Source organism: Macaca fascicularis, chromosome 2 (assembly GCF_037993035.2).
Source record: "Macaca fascicularis isolate 582-1 chromosome 2, T2T-MFA8v1.1".
NCBI classification, from domain to species: domain Eukaryota; kingdom Metazoa; phylum Chordata; class Mammalia; order Primates; family Cercopithecidae; genus Macaca; species Macaca fascicularis.
The window spans coordinates 102,697,972-102,715,716 of NC_088376.1; the positions used below are offsets into that span (position 1 = coordinate 102,697,972).

At 39.4% G+C, this 17,745-nt stretch overlaps 1 protein-coding gene across 4 annotated transcripts in view; it reads left to right on the forward strand.

The window, feature by feature from the left end:
* The first annotated feature begins 559 nt into the window (after nucleotides 1-559).
* Nucleotides 560-17,745, forward strand: part of MYRIP (myosin VIIA and Rab interacting protein) — a 417,675-nt gene continuing 400,489 nt past the window's right edge. For all 4 annotated transcript variants that reach the window (XM_074031762.1, XM_005546721.4, XM_005546723.5 and 1 more), the window contains exon 1: nucleotides 560-831. The gene's annotated coding sequence lies outside the window, so the exon portion shown is untranslated. The remainder of the gene's footprint in view (nucleotides 832-17,745) is intronic.

Below are 17,745 nucleotides of genomic sequence, written 5' to 3' on the forward strand. Positions count from 1 at the left end.
TACCCAGGGACTGTGAAGTGGGGAAGAGCTGTCTTTGGAGGAGCGCCACACCACGTCTTAGAATCAGGCAGGCCCCGGATTCTGGTGACCCATAACTCTACGGTCACTGAGGGTCCAGGACTCAGAGGCAGGGGAGAGGAAAAGCCTGACTTAGAATCGGGGAAGGACCTGGAGTTGCACCTGGGGGCTCCCGAACCGCGGCCCCAATACTGCACTGCGCCGCAGGGAAGAGCCCCGGGAGGGGCGCGGGTCCCCGCCCCGGGCGCGCGCAGCCCTGCCCAGCCTCCTCCCGGTGCGCCCCGCCCATCCCGGCGCGTGCCGCCCGCGCGCCCGAGGTGCTCTGGAGGAACCGGCCCGGCGGGCACCCCCGGCCCCGGCGCAGGCGCGATCGCGATCGCGGGCTGCCCCTCCCGCCGGGTGCCCTGCAGGCGCCCCCGCCCCGCCTCCGCACGCTCCCCCGCTCCGGGCGCCTCTGATTGGCTGTCGGCCTGGCCAGCAGGTGTCGGCCGCGGCTGCGGCCAGGCTGGCCCTAGCTGCCTGCGGCGCGGGCGCCTCCCTCGCAGCCTCTGCTGCCGACGCTGCCGCCGCGCTCCCGCCTCCTGTCGGTTCCCGGGCTCCCGCTGCGGCTGCAGTTCTGGCAGCCGAGCCCCCGCGGTGCTGCAGCCCAGCTTTAGCGCGCAGACCGACCCGCGCCCCTTCCTCGCCGCCGGCAGCCCCTAATCCACGCGCCGCGCTGCGGCAGGTGCCCTGGGCGCACCAAGGCTCGGTGGCCTGAGCCCGGCCGCCATCGATGACCCCGGTCGCAGACCTGCTTCAGGCTGGCCAACCCGTGTGAGTACCGTCCGCCTCCCTCTTCTCCCCTCTGGCAGCTTTGCGCCACTCTCCCTTCAACATTGCCGCAACTTCGGGGGTGGGTGTGTGAAGGTGTGGAGGTGTCTCTCACGCTCCCCCGCACCCTGTGCGCGTCCGGAGCCAGGAACCCTAGGCGCGGCCAGTCAGCCTCTGCGGAGGGTCGAAGGGCGGGGGTACTTGAACTTGCTCAGGGATCATCGCGGAGTCAGAATCGCCTCTTTCTCTCGCTGCTGGGGCGGGAGCTCGCCTCTGCGTTTCCCTCGCGTTTTCCGATCCCGGCTGGCCACGTAGCGCTTGGGCTGCGGTTCACCGCGTACCTACTGCGCTGCGGGCGCACCGGCGGGACGCCTCAAACCATCCGGTAAGCGCCCCGCAGCAGCCCAGCGCGGTGGACCTGACTCTTTCAAACTCTTAATTTCTGTAAAACGGGGCTAATCAGGGACTCGTTCAAGGTCACAGCTGGTGCTCAGAGTTAGAACACAGGTGGATTGCGTCTGGCCCTCGCCTGCGGGCTGCCTGGAGAGGGGAGCGCTGTTGGCGGGGCAATCACTTCAGCTTCATCCCGGATTCCTCCTCAAACTCCCTTTCCGCCACAGCCGCCAGACTTGAAAAGGTAGGGAGCCAATCCTAGGGGGCTCTACATAGATTTGGAGGTAACGGCGGGGAATCTTCCTGATGGAGGCGTGGAGCGGAAAGATTCAGTGGTGGGAACCCCAAGACCTGAGGCTTTTTTGGAGCACTTGCTCCCCTTCTTGTTCCTTAATTTACTGACGTCTTGGCAGGGTAGGGGAATTTGTTCTTAGATCCGTCCTGCTCCTCTTTTCTTTTTCCAAATAAGCACCGTCCCCAAGGATAAGTACGAATCTCAAAACTCTTAAATGCACACACCGGTTTGGGCCTAGGGACTTCCTAAGAGAAGCGAGTACGCTGTGAGCTTGGTTCGCTAACGTTGGCTCCTATCTGCTCCTAGAAATTGCCTTCAGTCTGGCTTCATTTCCATGCTCTCCATCTCTCCGACCATGATCTCGATTTGTTGATTTTCCTGACACTTTCTTAGGGGAGGAAGACTGAGACTGGGGGCTGGCCAGTCTTGGTGTATGTAAATGACGTCGAATGTGATTCCTTTACTCCAGGTCCTTTGAGGTGGCTCCAGTGGGGCCGCCTGTGGTGTTGTGGGCGCTTCTCAGAGCTCTGGGCTGGGGAGAGGGTCACCTACCCTCTCTTGCCATTATCACCTTGTCCCTTCAACTCAGCCTCCCCCACCACAACTCTGAAACTCAGCCATGAGATCACTACTTAGTTTTGTGATGACTGACCAGCATCTTTGAACTTGAACTTTTTCATTTATAAAATGGAATAATCCCCACCGCCTTTCAGTCTTACCAAGGAACTTGGAGTTCAGAGGATATGATAAATGTGACAGTGCACTGGGGTTTTATTAAAAAGTCGAAGGAAGATGGTTCAAGGCATCCGGGGCTATAGGTGGAAATGGAGGTAATTTAAAAAATTTTACAGCAATATCTGGGACCCTGTTTGCAGATTTAAAAATCTTCTTTTTAGAGAAATTTAGTTTAGCAAGACTTTGAACATACTGCTTTCCATCTTCCTGCTCATGTTCCTTTGCCTGGCCATGGGCAGCTGCATCTCTCCTGATTACCCACCCCTACCTCCATCTGCGAGCTGTCTCTGTGGGCCAGAAGCTGTGTCTGTGGGACTGTTTCTGGAAAGTGGGGGGAGGCTCTGTGTGTGTGGTGTCTCTGAGGAGTCAAAGTGTGTCTCTAGAGATGGTGTGTATCTCTTGGTGGCTCAGTGTTCTATGTGGTCTGGGTTTCATCGGCGTGTATGGTGGAAGAAGGGAGAGTTATCTGGCTGCAGAATTTGTTCACTTTTGAGAAAGTGAAGTGTTAGCCATACTCAGCTCAGTCATTTAAACTAGCAGTAGCATCGATTATGTCCTGTCTCCTTTCTCCCTGCCCAGAGGGATTCCTGATGGCTGAAAAATATCCAGTAGAAAACAAGGCTTCCCCCTGATTTTGCCTTCGAGTTATTTTTGTGTATGCACAGACTCTTGTCTGAAAGCCAAGTTAAAGGGAGATGACTGATCAGACCTTGGTGAATTTAGCAATCTATTGAAGTATAATTCCAGAAAATAGTGCAGTTCTGAAGGATACACTCAATGGATTTTCACAACTGAGCACACCTATGTAACCAGTGCCCTAATTAAGACCCAGAATATTTCCAGTCTTCCCATTACCCCTACCTACAGGCACTATCCTCCAAGGGTAGCCATCATCCTGCTTAGTTTTATCAGGTTGGTTTTATTTTTATTACTATTGTTATTTATTTTATCATTTTAGTTCCCAAGCTAAAATGACACTTCTTGATGATTTTCTACCTCCTTTTTAATAAATGCAAACCAAGAGTAGTTATACCTAAACCAGTACAGAAAAATGGAAGAATTTAGCCTTACAATCTGAGTGAAGAGTGACTTGGTTGTCCCACCACACCCTGATCATTAGTTATTTGGTGGTGTAACAAACCTGATCCCAGATGTAACAGTGCTGACATTGGTCAATGGAGGCTGGCTTGTTCCCATAAGAGCTTTTTCATAGAGTGAATTAAAGTAATGCAAATATGAAATTATGTGATATTAAAATATGAATGAGGAAAAAATGAATAGATTCTCATTTGGTACATAAAAATGAAATATTTTGAATTCCTCGAAGATAAAAAGTTGACAGAGAATCAGAATTTGAAAGCTGACTGATTTATGAACTGTTGATGTCGTTGCCACATGGTGGCACCAGGTTGGCTGGAGAACTGAAATACCTACCATCTTTTCCCAAGCTCTCAGAAAGGAATCCCAGGAATAAAATCCAACAACTCAGTATCTCCGAACGTGATTTCCAACTACTATTTTCCATATCTAGCAAGTAGATCCCTTGTGTGGTCCCTACTACTAAATCCATGGGTAGAACTCTATCCCAGCTCTTTATGAAGATGGCCCGTGGGATGGGGGCACGCACTTGTTGGAGGGAGCTGGAGGTGAAACACTGTTACCTTTTCCTCAGTAAGATGGAGTTAAGGTGGTATGTCCTTGTGATCTGAAAGAGGGTTAACTGAGAAGCAAGCTTAGGTCACCTCATCCTACCCCAGAATCTCTTCAGAGGTTTGAGGGAAGGAGTTCTCATTCCAAAGGCTGGTATCTCTTTTCACAGAGCCCTGTCCATGCTGAACCTGGAAGAATATATAGGCCTGGCTGTAGCCACACTACTGTTGCTGGAAGACATGTCCCAACATCCCACAGAGCACGCCCAAGTTACCCAGGAGATGTGGGGATGTTGTATCCAGATATGGAGAAGGCTAAATGGACCCAGCTGGTGCCCTTCTCCCATCCATCACCTTTTGTTTTTATTGTCAGCACGACTGAGATGCTGTTTAGAAGATTGTATTCATTTGGTGGCTTCCATGCCCATAATCACCAAGAGTGTTGAGTGTTTGTCATATGCTGGACACTATAATTATATTTATTTACTCTTCACAATAGGAGGAGGATGGCTTTCCCATTTTATAGATAAAGGAACTGCTCCTTGAAAGTTACACACTCTACGTTTACACACTGTGAAAGCCAGAGTGAAGGTTAAGAGCCGAGTCCCTGAGACAACATCCCTAGCTGAGTTGTACTCTTCTGTAGCGGCCAGGAGGTGGAGGGGAGTCTTATATATAATTCTTTTGTCCTCCCTGGCACCTTCTCTAGCACTTTACATGTAGCCACTTAAGTGTAAGTATGGAATTGCTGTAAATAGAAAATTCTGTCATAAGCAAGAAGGACGGTGAAAGATAAGAACTTGGGGTCAATTGCATTCAACCTGCAATGTTGGGACTCAGTGTGCCTACTAGTTTTATTATGTGTTTAAAACACCACGTTATGGACACCCGTCTTACCTATTTTTTGTGATTTTTTTTCACCTAACACTTTTTTACATGTGTTGATAACATATATTGATCATTGTAAATCTAGTTGATTCATTTTAGCTTAGCATTCCTTTGCTATGCCACAGTTTATATATTGATGAATAAAAGATTTTTCTATCTCTTGCTATTATTAAATATATTTCAAGGAATATCCTTGACAAGATCTTGTAGAAATGTACAAGAGTGTGTCTTGGGCATATATCCTCAGAAGGTGAATAACTGGGTAGTAGGATATGTATGCTTAAATCAACATTCATCTGTTATTTTAGCTCTCCTAGGTTTGGCAGGTTGCCCTCCTACTGCATTGTGTTGGAGTTCCTTGTATTCCCATATCTTTGGCTGTGACTGGTATTAATCAGATGTTTTGATTTGGGCTAATCTGAGAAGCATGGAATGTATTTCACTGCTCTTTTACTTTGCATTTCCCTTAGAGATTATCTTTTTAATATATAGTTTTAATATAGTTTTACAGTTTTCTTTTTTGTGTCTTGCCATTCATTTTTTTTACTGGCAAAATTTTGTTTTTCATAGTTGGGTCTTTGAACTCCTCTGAAATTTATATATCTGTGTTGTTGAGGCAGGGGTGTAATTGTTTTCCATATTGAAAACCATTTACCCCATTATCATTTCATGAATAGTTTACTATTTTCTCACTTATTTTGTTGCCATCTCTGACATAGGCTAATTTCTGTTATATCCTTGGATCTGTCTCTTGACTCTCTGTTCTACTCATCTTTTTGTGATTCCTGAGCTAATACCATTTCATTTAATTATTAAAGCTTTATAATAAATCTTCTCTTCTTACCCTTTTCCCCTAAAACTGTCTTGGCTGTTCTTGATGCTTTAGGCTTCAACATGAATTTTAGGATCTATCCCTTCCTATGAAAATTCCTGTTATAATTTACATTGAATCTAAAGGTTAATTAGAGGAGACTTTTTATCTTTTCACTATTGATATGTTCCTTTCATGGACATGGCCTATCTCTATACATTATCTTTTAGGTCATTCTGCAAGACTTTATAATATTCTCCATAAAGGTCTGAAACTTGTATTAGGCACCTTATAGGTTTTCATTATCATTTTTCAATTAACAGCTCTGTTGACGTATAAGTCACATACTATACAATTCACTCACTGAAAGTTTACAGTCAGTGTTTTTAGTAAATTTGCAGGGTGTGCAGCCATCAACACAATCTAATTTTAGAATATTTTTGAACCCTGCAAAATAAACCCTGTACCCATTAGCAGTCATTTCTCAGTTCTCATCCCTCCAAACACCCTGCCACACACCCAGCCCTAGGTAACCTTACCAATCTACTGTCCAAGTCTATACATTTGCCAATTCTGGATATTTCATATAAATGGAATCATACGGTAATATAGTATGTGGCATTTTGTGTCTGGCTTCTGTCACTTAGTGTAACGTTTTCAAGGTTATCTATGTTGCTGAATGTATCATTGCTTCATTCCTTTTTATTGGTGTATTTCATCATACATATACATTACATCTTAGTATCCCTTCATTAGTCTTTAGAAGTTTTATTGCTCTTGTGAATGGGATCATCTCTCCTCTAGCTACATTTTTAAAATTGGTTATTGCCAGTATATAGTAAGGGGGCTGGTTTTATGTATTCTAATTTTCTATTTAGCATTTTTGTTGGCTTGTAGATTCTCTGGATGTTCTGTAGAAAGCCATAGGTACTACAAGTAATGGTGGTTTTGTTTTTTCTGTTTTAAAACTTTATATATTTTTTCCTTTGCATATTACACTGCCTAGGGCCTCTGGCATAATGTAGAGGAATAGTAGTGATAGTGGACCTCCTAGTCTGGTATGACTTTGATAATGCTTTTAAATATTCACCAAGAGTATGATGGTTACTTTAGGCTTGTGGTAGATATGCTTTAATGTGTTAAGGAATTGTATACTTTTGGTATTCTAATAGTGTTTGTTTTTTTCAATTATGCTTATGTTAAATGTTTATCATATTCCTTTTTTATATCCTCTTTAACAAAGTTGAATTATTAGCTATAATGTCAATTCATTTTGTTTTCCTTCCAAAGTTTGTATTATGAAAACATTATATTTTCAAGTGTAAAATTATATTTTAATGTTGAATTTGCCTTTTCAAATCATACTGACACCCTATCCTGAGGGTAAACTCCCCTTGTAGGTATTTTTCTTTCTTCTCTTACTTGAGGATCAGTGTCTTGAAGAAAGATCAGACCAACTGAAGAGGCAAATAAATATGAAGCACTCTGGACAGTGCCTGGCACATAAGTATTAGTTATTATCATAATTATACAATGTAGTTAGTAATAAATTATCAAAGAGCATTGATTTGGAGTCCTGAGGAGGAGGATTCACTAGGGGGACGCCTGCCCAAATGGAGTGGCTAATGGGGAATGTGGGATTTGACCTGGCATTTGAAATTAAATTAAACTAAACGTGTTAATATAAAACGTACTTATAGAAATATAGGCAAACAGAAAGAAAAAAGTAAAAATCACCTATATTCCCACCACTTAGTCACTTTTGAAATTTTTATATATTTTTTTCCAGAGGTCATTTGATATTGTATACATAGATGCAAACCTTATAAAATATTCGTTTTCTGAATCTCACTAGTTATTAAGCCTTGATAATGATAACAGCCTTCACATCATCACATGAAAACATTCATTAATGAACTGTCCACTTATGTGTAGGTCCCCATTCTGATGTCTTAACATAGCACTAATGAGTGTCTGTCTACTAAGCATCGTTTTCTTTATGGGCCAGTTGCTCCTCAGTTATATAGGATTTTATTGGACATGGTAGTGCAAATTCATTGTAGAGTAGAATTGCAAATCTTGCAAAAGATGGAGAACTTCGTGAAATTGATGAAACTAGGTTGACAATCTGCAGAAAACATTTGCTCGTTGTTGAACACATTGATTGCTGACAGTCTTAAACCTGGTAAGGATCGAAAAAAGAGACAGTATCTGCATGCTCCAGAAGAGAATGAGTTGAATGACAAAATAGGGAGAGGTCCTTTTGATGCCAATCCTCAAATAATTTTGCTCAAAAGTGATACTCTTTCTGAACTTGTCAAAAATGTCAAATGCTCATTGAAGGATGTTTTGTACTCTTTAAGTTTGCTGGGAAATTTATGCCCCAAATATGAAAACATGATTTATTTTAAGGTAGCATTTTCCACCAGAAATATAATACTAGGAATACATGTAGTTTAAACTCTTCTCATGGGCACATTAAAAAGTTTTTAAAAATGGTGGAACTAATTTTAATAATATATTTAATTTAATTCAGTATATCAAATATACTTTTGTATACATTTCAAGATATAATCAATATAAAATTATCAATGGAATGTGTGACATTCTTTTTTCTATACTAAGTCTTTGAAATCTAGAATGTATTTTATACCCACAACACATTTCAACTGGACTAGTCACATTTCAAGTGTTCAGTAGCCACATGTGCTGGATAGTGTGGTTCTAAGAACTCGTGTAAAGTTGTATATCAAAATTTGCTAAAACATTAAATAAAATGTATCTTCTTGTTTTTTCTCCCTTAAAAGGTAATACTAATCAAAACTTTATTTCCCATTATTTACTGTGATATTTTAAGTGGATTCACTTTAACTGACTTTTCTCTGGTAACAAGTATCCTTGAATAATATGGACCATATGAATATTTTTTTAAAAATAAAGTGATACTTTAAAAAACTTAACAACATGTCAGCAACTTTAATGCCAGTATTTATTCTTCTGTCATTACTTTCATCCTTCAAATAATCTGTTTGATCTATATACCATAATTTGTTCAATGAAACCATTCTTTTAAGACACTAGGCACTTTAGACTTTTATCAACTTCAACTTTGTAGACATTCTTTGTTTTCTTGAGATGAAGTACTTTGTCAAAGTTAGTTTACTTTAAGCTTTTGATATATATTTTCAAATAACCCTCCAGAAAAGTTTATAAATTTATCTTGCCATTAGTAGTATATGAGTATGCCAAATTCCCATGCCTTGCCCTTGATAAGTATGATTATTAAATAACAATGCTAGTTTCTTGGGCAAAAAGAAGAACCCCAGAACCTTGCTTTTTATTTCACCTTTCTCTAGTGGTGAGGCAGAATGTATCTGCATATTTATTGGCTCTTCATGGCCAACTTCACTATAGAGTTATCCATGGAGGTTGCTTTTTATTTCCTGTGCATTCTGTAACTTGCATTTATTACTTGGTGTTTTTGAAAGAATAGTTAAGTTGTTTTACCCAGATCATGTTCATATTTTTAGTGTTTTTCTATGATAAACTTTTGATTGTTTCTTTAATTTTGGGGGGTTATTACATAGATGCATTCAGTAAACATCCTTGAAATTTATTTATGCACATGTACAAGAAACTCTTGAAGATATATGCCTAGAAGTGAAATTGCAGGGTCTTATTTTATGTAAACTTTGAATTTGACCATTTGATGCCAAATTACTCCCCAAAGTGACAATACTAATTTAAATTGCTATAGCAATGTAGATGGATAGTATCTGTCACATTAAGGAGATAATACTACAGAAGGAAGAATAAAGATGTTAAAGGAGAAAATACATAGGTATATATTTTTGTGCATATATAAATACCCTAAAGTTCAAATAGAAAGCTCAGAGGTTTGGGACCTTTTTATTTTGAATATTGCATCATATAAATGATTATACATAAATATATCATAAACCTCATATAAATATTTACTGGCTGGGCACAGTGGCTCATGCCTGTAATCCCAGCACTTTGGGAGGCCGAGGCGGGTGGATCACCTGAGGTCAGGAGTTCGAGACCAGCCTGACCAACATGGTGAAACCTCGTTTCTACTAAATAAAAAAAATTAGCTGAGCATGGTGGTGCATGCCTATAATCCCAGCTACCTAGGAGCCTGAGGCAAGAGAATTGCTTGAACCCAGGAAGCTGAGGTTACAGTGAGCCAAGACTGAGCCATTGCACTCCAACCTGGGCAACAAGAGGAAACTCCATCTCAAAGAAAAAAAAAGAAAATTACCTAGCTGGGGAGAACTGGTAAGAGTCTAAATGGTCAATTATTTAGTAGTGCCTTTAATGGAGGACAGACTACAAAAGGAAGCAAGCACCTGTTGGGGAGAACCAGGAAAGCACCTCTGTCCAGCTCTGCCTCTGTCTCCCCCATCCTGGGGGGTAGATTCTACCATTGGACGATTATTCCTTTTTGTCTTGTCTTGTGTTAAAATTTAGAAGACTTTTGTTGGGGTAACTCCAAAGTAACACTGTTACAGTAACACCCTAATGTGAATGAATTTATGAGATCAATTGCTAGTGACAGGAAGACCAGAACAGCGTGACACTACCAGAGGTTAGTGAGGAAATGGCTGATAGGTGGACTTGGTTGGGGAATGGGCTGGATGATTTACTAAAAGAAACCTCACCCACTTCCAACTTACCCTAAGGATGAATTCTGCATTTCTGCAGGGAAAGTAAAAGGAACTTTATGAAACTGTGTGCCTAAAGGCATCCAGAAAATTGTTTTTGGTTTTTTATTCGATCATTACCTTCCCTAGATAATTTTTTTTTTTTTTTTTTTTTTGAGATGGAGTCTCGCTCTGTCGCCCAGGCTGGAGTGCTGTGGCCGGATCTCAGCTCACTGCAAGCTCTGCCTCCCGGGTTCAGGCCATTCTCCTGCCTCAGCCTCCCGAGTAGCTGGGACTACAGGCGCCCGCCACCTCGCCCGGCTAGTTTTTTGTATTTTTTAGTAGAGACAGGGTTTCACCGTGTTAACCAGGATGGTCTCGATCTCCTGACCCGTGATCCACCCGTCTCGGCCTCCCAAAGTGCTGGGATTACAGGCTTGAGCCACCGCGCCCAGCCTTCCCTAGATAATTAAGTTAAATTTTCTGTGTATATTTATATATCATCATCTGGGGCAAGAAAAAACACTGTATGGAATTCCATTTTGTGCCTATGATTTACAATGTGATACCACTGATGAGACAGATGTGTGATCTGCAGCTGGGATACACAAATCCATGCTGTGGGCTGACAGTTTAATCTTACTGAGCTGACACTGGGGGAGAGAATGCAAGACGTGTGTGCCCCAGGAAAGGTGAGTGCCTGGAAAACAGGTGCCCATGACCTCGGGATCTAATGTGACTATTTGCCAAAAGCCTCAAATAATCTTCTGACACTGAATCTTGGTGGCTCAGGTAACTGTTCTGCAATATGGTTCTCTCTTTTTGGTATGAAATGTAACTATCTCAAAGTGTATTGAGTCATTTTCTAGGCTGGCAAGCCCAGATGACAGGATTCTGGTGAAATCTCTGGGGAAAAGAAAAATACCCAAGCCTCTTTACATGATGGCTTTTTTGTTTTGTTTTGTTTCCTGAAGAGATCCCAATCTGTGTAAGCAGTACTTCCAGTTCCTAAAACCTCTTTCTGACTTCCTCTTGAAAACCTCTGTCTCCAACATCATTTCATTTTATCCATGTAGCTCCAGCCTCAGAAAATATGGCAGGTGCTGCTTTTGTGTTTGTGTTATATGAATATAGTTTTGTTGTTTTGTTTCTTCTGAGAAACAATTTATTAATCATTAGGGATTTTGATTTACTAGAATGATATGTAAATAGTATTATGTTTGAGATAAGTATCTTTCTTTTACAGCTAATGATAAGAAAAATCAGAAATGCTGTTTTAATTGTTTTAATCCTTGTTCCAAGTCTTTTAGAAACCCACCAATCAATTTTTCAGCTCTGTGGTCCAATGAAGGTCAGGTGCCTCTCCTAGAACTGCAGATCTTGCAGTCTGGTTCTGGAATGTTGCTGAGATCCCCTAAAGGCTCCTTCATGCTCCCAGGTCTGAATCCTTCCTTTTGCAGGTTCCAAGTACCTGATGCATGTTCTTCCCACTGCCCCTGCCACCATCCATTTTCTGCTTGGGCTCCTTTTCCTTTAGGCTGCTGCTGATGGTGGATGGGGATGCAATGCTGACATTTTCCCTTTCTCTGTCATAAATGACCCGAAAGCAACAAAGAGAATGAAAAACAGAAGACCAAACATTTTTCGCAAATCTGAAAGATGGTTAAAATTGCTTCCCCAAAAGGTGGAAACATGGCCAGAAAAAGTGGGATCATGGGAGGTGCATGGAAGGAGGCAGAGGGATGTGCTCTGCATGTTTAGTCAAGAGCACTTGAAGGTGAGATTTTCTGCTGGAGTGCAACACCCAAGTCTCTTGTATGTAGTGGGATAAGGAAGCCTGCAGAGGCAGCGAACACTTCCTGCTGTCCACCACTGCCCACCCCCAACCCCTGCACCACCTGCCCTGACTCAGTGTCTTCTTTGCCTCTTGGCAAGTGTCTCCAGAGTTTTTACTTGTTCTTTTCAGACTTTCCAAAGGACCAACTTTTGGCTTTGTCTTCTCTCTCCTATCATTGTTTCTATTTATTAATCTCTGTTCTCATCTTTATTTTTTCTTTCCTACTACATCTTGGGTTTTTTTCCCCCTCATCTCCTAAATTTATATGATTAATTCATTAACTTACAGCTTCACTTCTTTCCTATATATGCATTTAGGACTATAAATTTTTCTCTAAGTATTGCTTCAGCAATGTTTTTATTTCACAAGTTTTGATATATAATGTTTTTGTTATTGTTCACATGTAAGTTTTTAACATTTTCATTATAATTTCTTCTTTGAGTTTTGACTTATTTATATGTTTTTTTCCTAGAACTTTTAAATATTTTTTTTTCTATTTTAATTCATGGTGACCAGAGAATGTGGTCTACATGATTCCAGTTATTTGAAATTTGTTGATGCTTGTTTTGTGGCCTGGTACATAGTCATTGTTCATAAATGTTCTGTAACTTCTTGAAAAGAAAGTTATTGGTTGCAGAGATTCATATCTGTTTATTAGCTTAAGTTAGTTAATTATGTTATTCAAATATTCCATTTTTTACTGATGTTTTTGCAGTTTGGTTAATCAGTTATTGAAGGGGAAGTATATGAAGGCCAATTTATTAATTTCATCTTGTGCTTTCATTTTGTTTTGTATATTTTGAAGGTGCATTTTTGTTTAAGTATATACCATTATGAGAAACCCTCTTAGTCTCTAGTAATACCTCTTGTTTTTAAGTCTGTGTTTAATAGAGCTATACTGTATTATATTTTTAAGTTGACATATCATAATTATACATATTTATGGTATGTAGTGATGTTTCAATATATACGGCGTACAGTGATCAGATCAGGGTAATTAGCATGTCCATCATTTCAAACATTTATCATTTCTTTTTGTTAGGTACATTCAATGTCATACTTCTAGCTATTTGAAACTCTATAACAAGCTTGTCTGTGGCCCGCGGGCAGCATGCAGCCCAGAATGGCTTTGAATGTAGCGCAACACAAATTTGTAAACTTTCTTAAAACATTATGAGATTTTTTTTGTGATTTTTTTTTTTTTGTGCTTATCAGCTCTCATTAGTGTTATTGTATTTTATGTGTGGCCCAAGACAATTCTTCTTCCATCATGGCCCAAGGAAGCCAACAGATTGGACACCTCTGCTCTATAGCGTATTATTACTAGCTATAGTCATCCTGTAATGCTGTAGAACACTAGAATTTGTTACTCCTATCTAGCTGTAATTTTGTATCCTTTAACAAATATCTCCCTTTCTCTACCCTTCCCAGACTCTTTCTACTTTCATTTGTATGAGGTCATTCTTGTTTTAGCTTCCACAAAGGAGTGAGAACATGCAGTGTTTAACTTTCTGTTCCTGACTTATTTCACCTAACGAAATGTCCTCCAGTTCCATTCATGTTTCCACAAATGACAGGATTTGATTCTTTTTTATGGCTGAATAGTATTTCATGGTGTATATATACGCCACATTTTCTTTATCCATTAACCTGATGTTGGACACTTGGCTGTTGTGAGTAGTGCTGCAATAAACATGGGAGTGCAGATAGCTTTTCTTTTCTTTCTTTCTTTTTTTTTTTTTTTGTGAGGCAGAGTCTGACTCTGTCACCCAGGCTGGAGTGCAGTGGCGTGATCTTGGCTCACTACAACCTCCGCCTCCTGGGTTCAGGTGATTCTCCTGTCTCAGCCTCCCCAGTAGCTGGGATTACAGGTGCCTGCCACCATGCCTGGCAAATTTTTGTATTTTTAGTAGAGATGGGGTTTTGTCATGTTGTCCAGGCTGGTCTTCTGACTTAAAGTGATCTGCCCACCTCGGCCTCCCAAATTGCTGGGATTACAGGCATGAGCCACCGTACCTGGCCAGATGTCTTTTCAATACACTGCTTTATTTTCCTTTGAGTAAATGCCCAGTAGCCCGGTAGTGGGATTGATATGGTAGTTCTACTTGTAGCTTTTTGAGGAACCTCCATACTGTTCTCCATAGTGACTGTCCTATTTTATACTCCCATCAACAGTGTGTGTTTTCTTTCTTCCACATCCTTGCCAGCATTTTTTTTTCATCTTTTTGATAATAGCCATCCTAACTAGGGTAAGATGAAGCCTCACTGTGGTTTTGATTTGCATTTTCCTGATGATTAGTGATGTTGAGTATTATAAATATATTTGTGGGACATTTACATATCTTCTTTTGATAAATGTCTACTTAGAGCATTTGCCTTCTTTTTAACTTTTTTTTTTTTTTCTGTTGAGATGTTTGACTTCATTTTATATTCTGGATATTAATTTCCTATAAGATGAATAGTTTGCAAATATATTTTTTTCCATTCTGTATATTGTCTTTTCACTCTATTTATTTATTGTTTCTTTTGCTTTGGAGAAGCTTTTTAGTTTGATATAATCTCTTTGCTTATTTTTGCTTTTGTTTCCTATGCTTTTGAAATCTTATCCATAAAATCTTTTTCCAGATCAATGTCCTAAAGTATTTCCCCTATGTTTTTCTCTAGTAGTTTTATAGTTTTGTGTCTTACATTTAGATCTTTAATCCATTTTGAATTGATTTTTGTTTAAGGCGAGAACTGGAGGTATAGCTTCATTCCTCTGCATATGGACATTGTTTTCTCAGCTCCATAATTTAAGAGATTATCCTTTCCTCGGTGAATGCTCTTGGTGCCTTTGTCAAAAATCGGTTGTAGATATGTGGATTAATGTCTGGGTTCCTTATTCTATTCCATTTGTCTATGTGTTTGTTTTTATGGCAGTATTATCATGCTGTTTTGATTATTACAGCTTTGCAGTATATTTTTAAGTCTGGTAGTGTGATATCTCCAGCTTTGTTCTCTTTGCTCTGGATTGCTTTGGTTGTTTGGGGTCTTTTGCGGTTCCATACATAGTTTTGGATTTTGTTTTCTATTTTTGTGAAGAATGCCATTAGTATTTTGATAGGGATTATTTCATTGAATCTGTAGATTGCTTTGGGTAGTATGGCCATTTTAATTATATTCATTATTTTGAACCTTGAACATGGGATATTTTTCCATTTGTATTCTCTTCAATTTCTTTTTATCAGTGTTTTGTAGTTTACTTTGTAGAGGTTTTTCACCTCCTTGGATACATTTATTTCTAGGAACTAGGTATTTTGTTTTATTTTTTGTAGCCATTGTAAATGGGATTGCCTTTTGATTTCTTTTTCAGCTAGTTTGTTGTTTGTGCATATTAATCCTACTAATCCTACTGATCGTTATTTTTTTCTTTTTAACAGACAGTATCTCACTCTGTTTCCCAGAATAGAGTGCAGTGGCATGATCATGGCTCACTGCAGCCTCAAACTCCTGGGCTTAAGTGGTCTTCTTGCCTCAGCCTCCCAAGTAATTGTGACTATAGGCATATGCCACCACATCTGGCTAATTTTTAAAAATTTTTTATGGAGACAAGGTCCAACTATGTGGCCCAGGATCATCTCAAACTCCTGGCCTCAAGTGATCCTTCCACCTTGTACTTCCAAAGTGCTGGGATCACAGGCATTGAGCCACTGTGCCCAGCCAATGCTATTGATTATTGCTTGTCGATTTTGTGTACTGCAACTTTATTGAATTTATCAGTTCTAAGAGCTTTTTGGTAGAGTATTTTGATTTTTCTCAATATAAGATTATGTCATCTGCAGAGACAATTTAACTTTTTCTTTTCTATTTGGATGCCCTTTCTTTCTTTCTCTTACCTACTTGCTCTTACTAGTACTTCCAATACTATGTTGAATTAAAGTGGTGATAGTGGACATCCTCATCTTGCACTAGTTCTTGGAGAAAAAGCTTTTGGCTTTTTCCCATTCAATATGATGTTAGCTGTGGGCTAGTCGTATATGGCTTTATTTTGTTGATGCACTTTCCTTCTATACCTAATTTATTGAGAGTTTTTATCATGAAGGGATGTTGGATTTTATTAAATTTTTTCTTTGCATCTATTCAGATAATCATATATTATCATTTTTGCCCTTCATTCTGTCAATGTGATGTATTGCATTTATTGATTTGCATATGTTGAACCATTGCTGTATCCTTGAGATAAATCCCACTTGATCATGGTATATTATCTTTTTGACATGTTGAGGGTTTTTTGTTTGTTAAGGATTTTTACGTCTATATTTATCAGGGATATTGGCCTGTATTTTTCATTGTTATTTTTCTGATCTGGTTTTGCTATTAGGTCTATGCTGGTCTGGCAAAATGAGTTAGAAATAATTCCTTATGCTTCAATTCCTATGAATAGTTTGAGAATAGTTGGTGTTAACTATTCTTTAACAGTTTGGAAGAATTTAGTGGTGAAACCATCTGATACTGAGACTTTCTTTGCTAGGAGGCTTTTTACTACTGATTCAATCTTGTTGCTTTTTTAATTGGTCTGTTAGGTTGTCTATTTCTTCTTGATGCAATCTCGGTAGGTTATATGTGTCTAGGAATTTGTCCATCTCTTCTAAGGTTTTAAATTTATTGGTATATAGTTGTTTATAATAGTCTCTGATGAGCCTTTGCATTTTGGTGATATCCATTGTGACATCTTTTTTGTTTCTGATTTTATTTATTTAGACCTTGTATCTTTTTCTTAGTCTAGTTAATGGTTTGTCAGTTTTGTTTGGGTTTTTTAAACAAATTTTTTTGGTTGATCTATTATTTTTTTAATCTCAATTTTGCTTATTGCTGCTCTGATCTTTATTATTTTTTTCTTTCTACTAATTTTGAGTTTGGTATGTTCTTGTCTTCTATATTCTTGAGATACATCATTAGGTTATTTATTTGAAATCTTTCTACTTTTTTGATGTGGGCATTTACTGCTATAAACTTGAGTCTTTATACTGCATTTGCTGTGTCACATAGGTTTTGATATGTTGTATTTCTGTTTTCATTTGTTTCAAATAATTTTCAAATTTCCTTCTTAATTTCTTCTTTTACCCATTGATTGTTCAGGAACATGTTGTTTAATTTCTGTATATTTGTATAGTTTTGAATATTCTTATTGTTATTCCAGTTTTATTCCATTGTGGTCAGATAATGTATTTAATATGATTTTGGTTTTTTAAAATTTTTTGAGACTTGTTTTGTGTACTAACATATGGTCAGCCCTTGAGAATGTTATATGCACTGATGAAAAGAACATGTATTCTGCAGCTGTTGGGTGAATAAATATTTATTCGGCCCATTTGGTCTGGGGTGCAGTTTAAATCCGATGTTTCTTTGTTGATATTCTGTCTAAATAATCTGTCTGATGCTGGGAGTGGGGAGCTGACATCCTCAATGATTACTGCATTGAGGTTTATTTCTCCCTTTTGATCTAATAATATTTGCTTTATATATTTAGATGCTCCAGTATTGGTTGCGTATATATTTACAATTATATTATCTTGCTGAATTGATTTGTCCCTTTATTATAATATAATGTTATTTATCTCTTTCTATTGTTTTTGTTTAAAGTCTGTTTTATCGATATTATATCA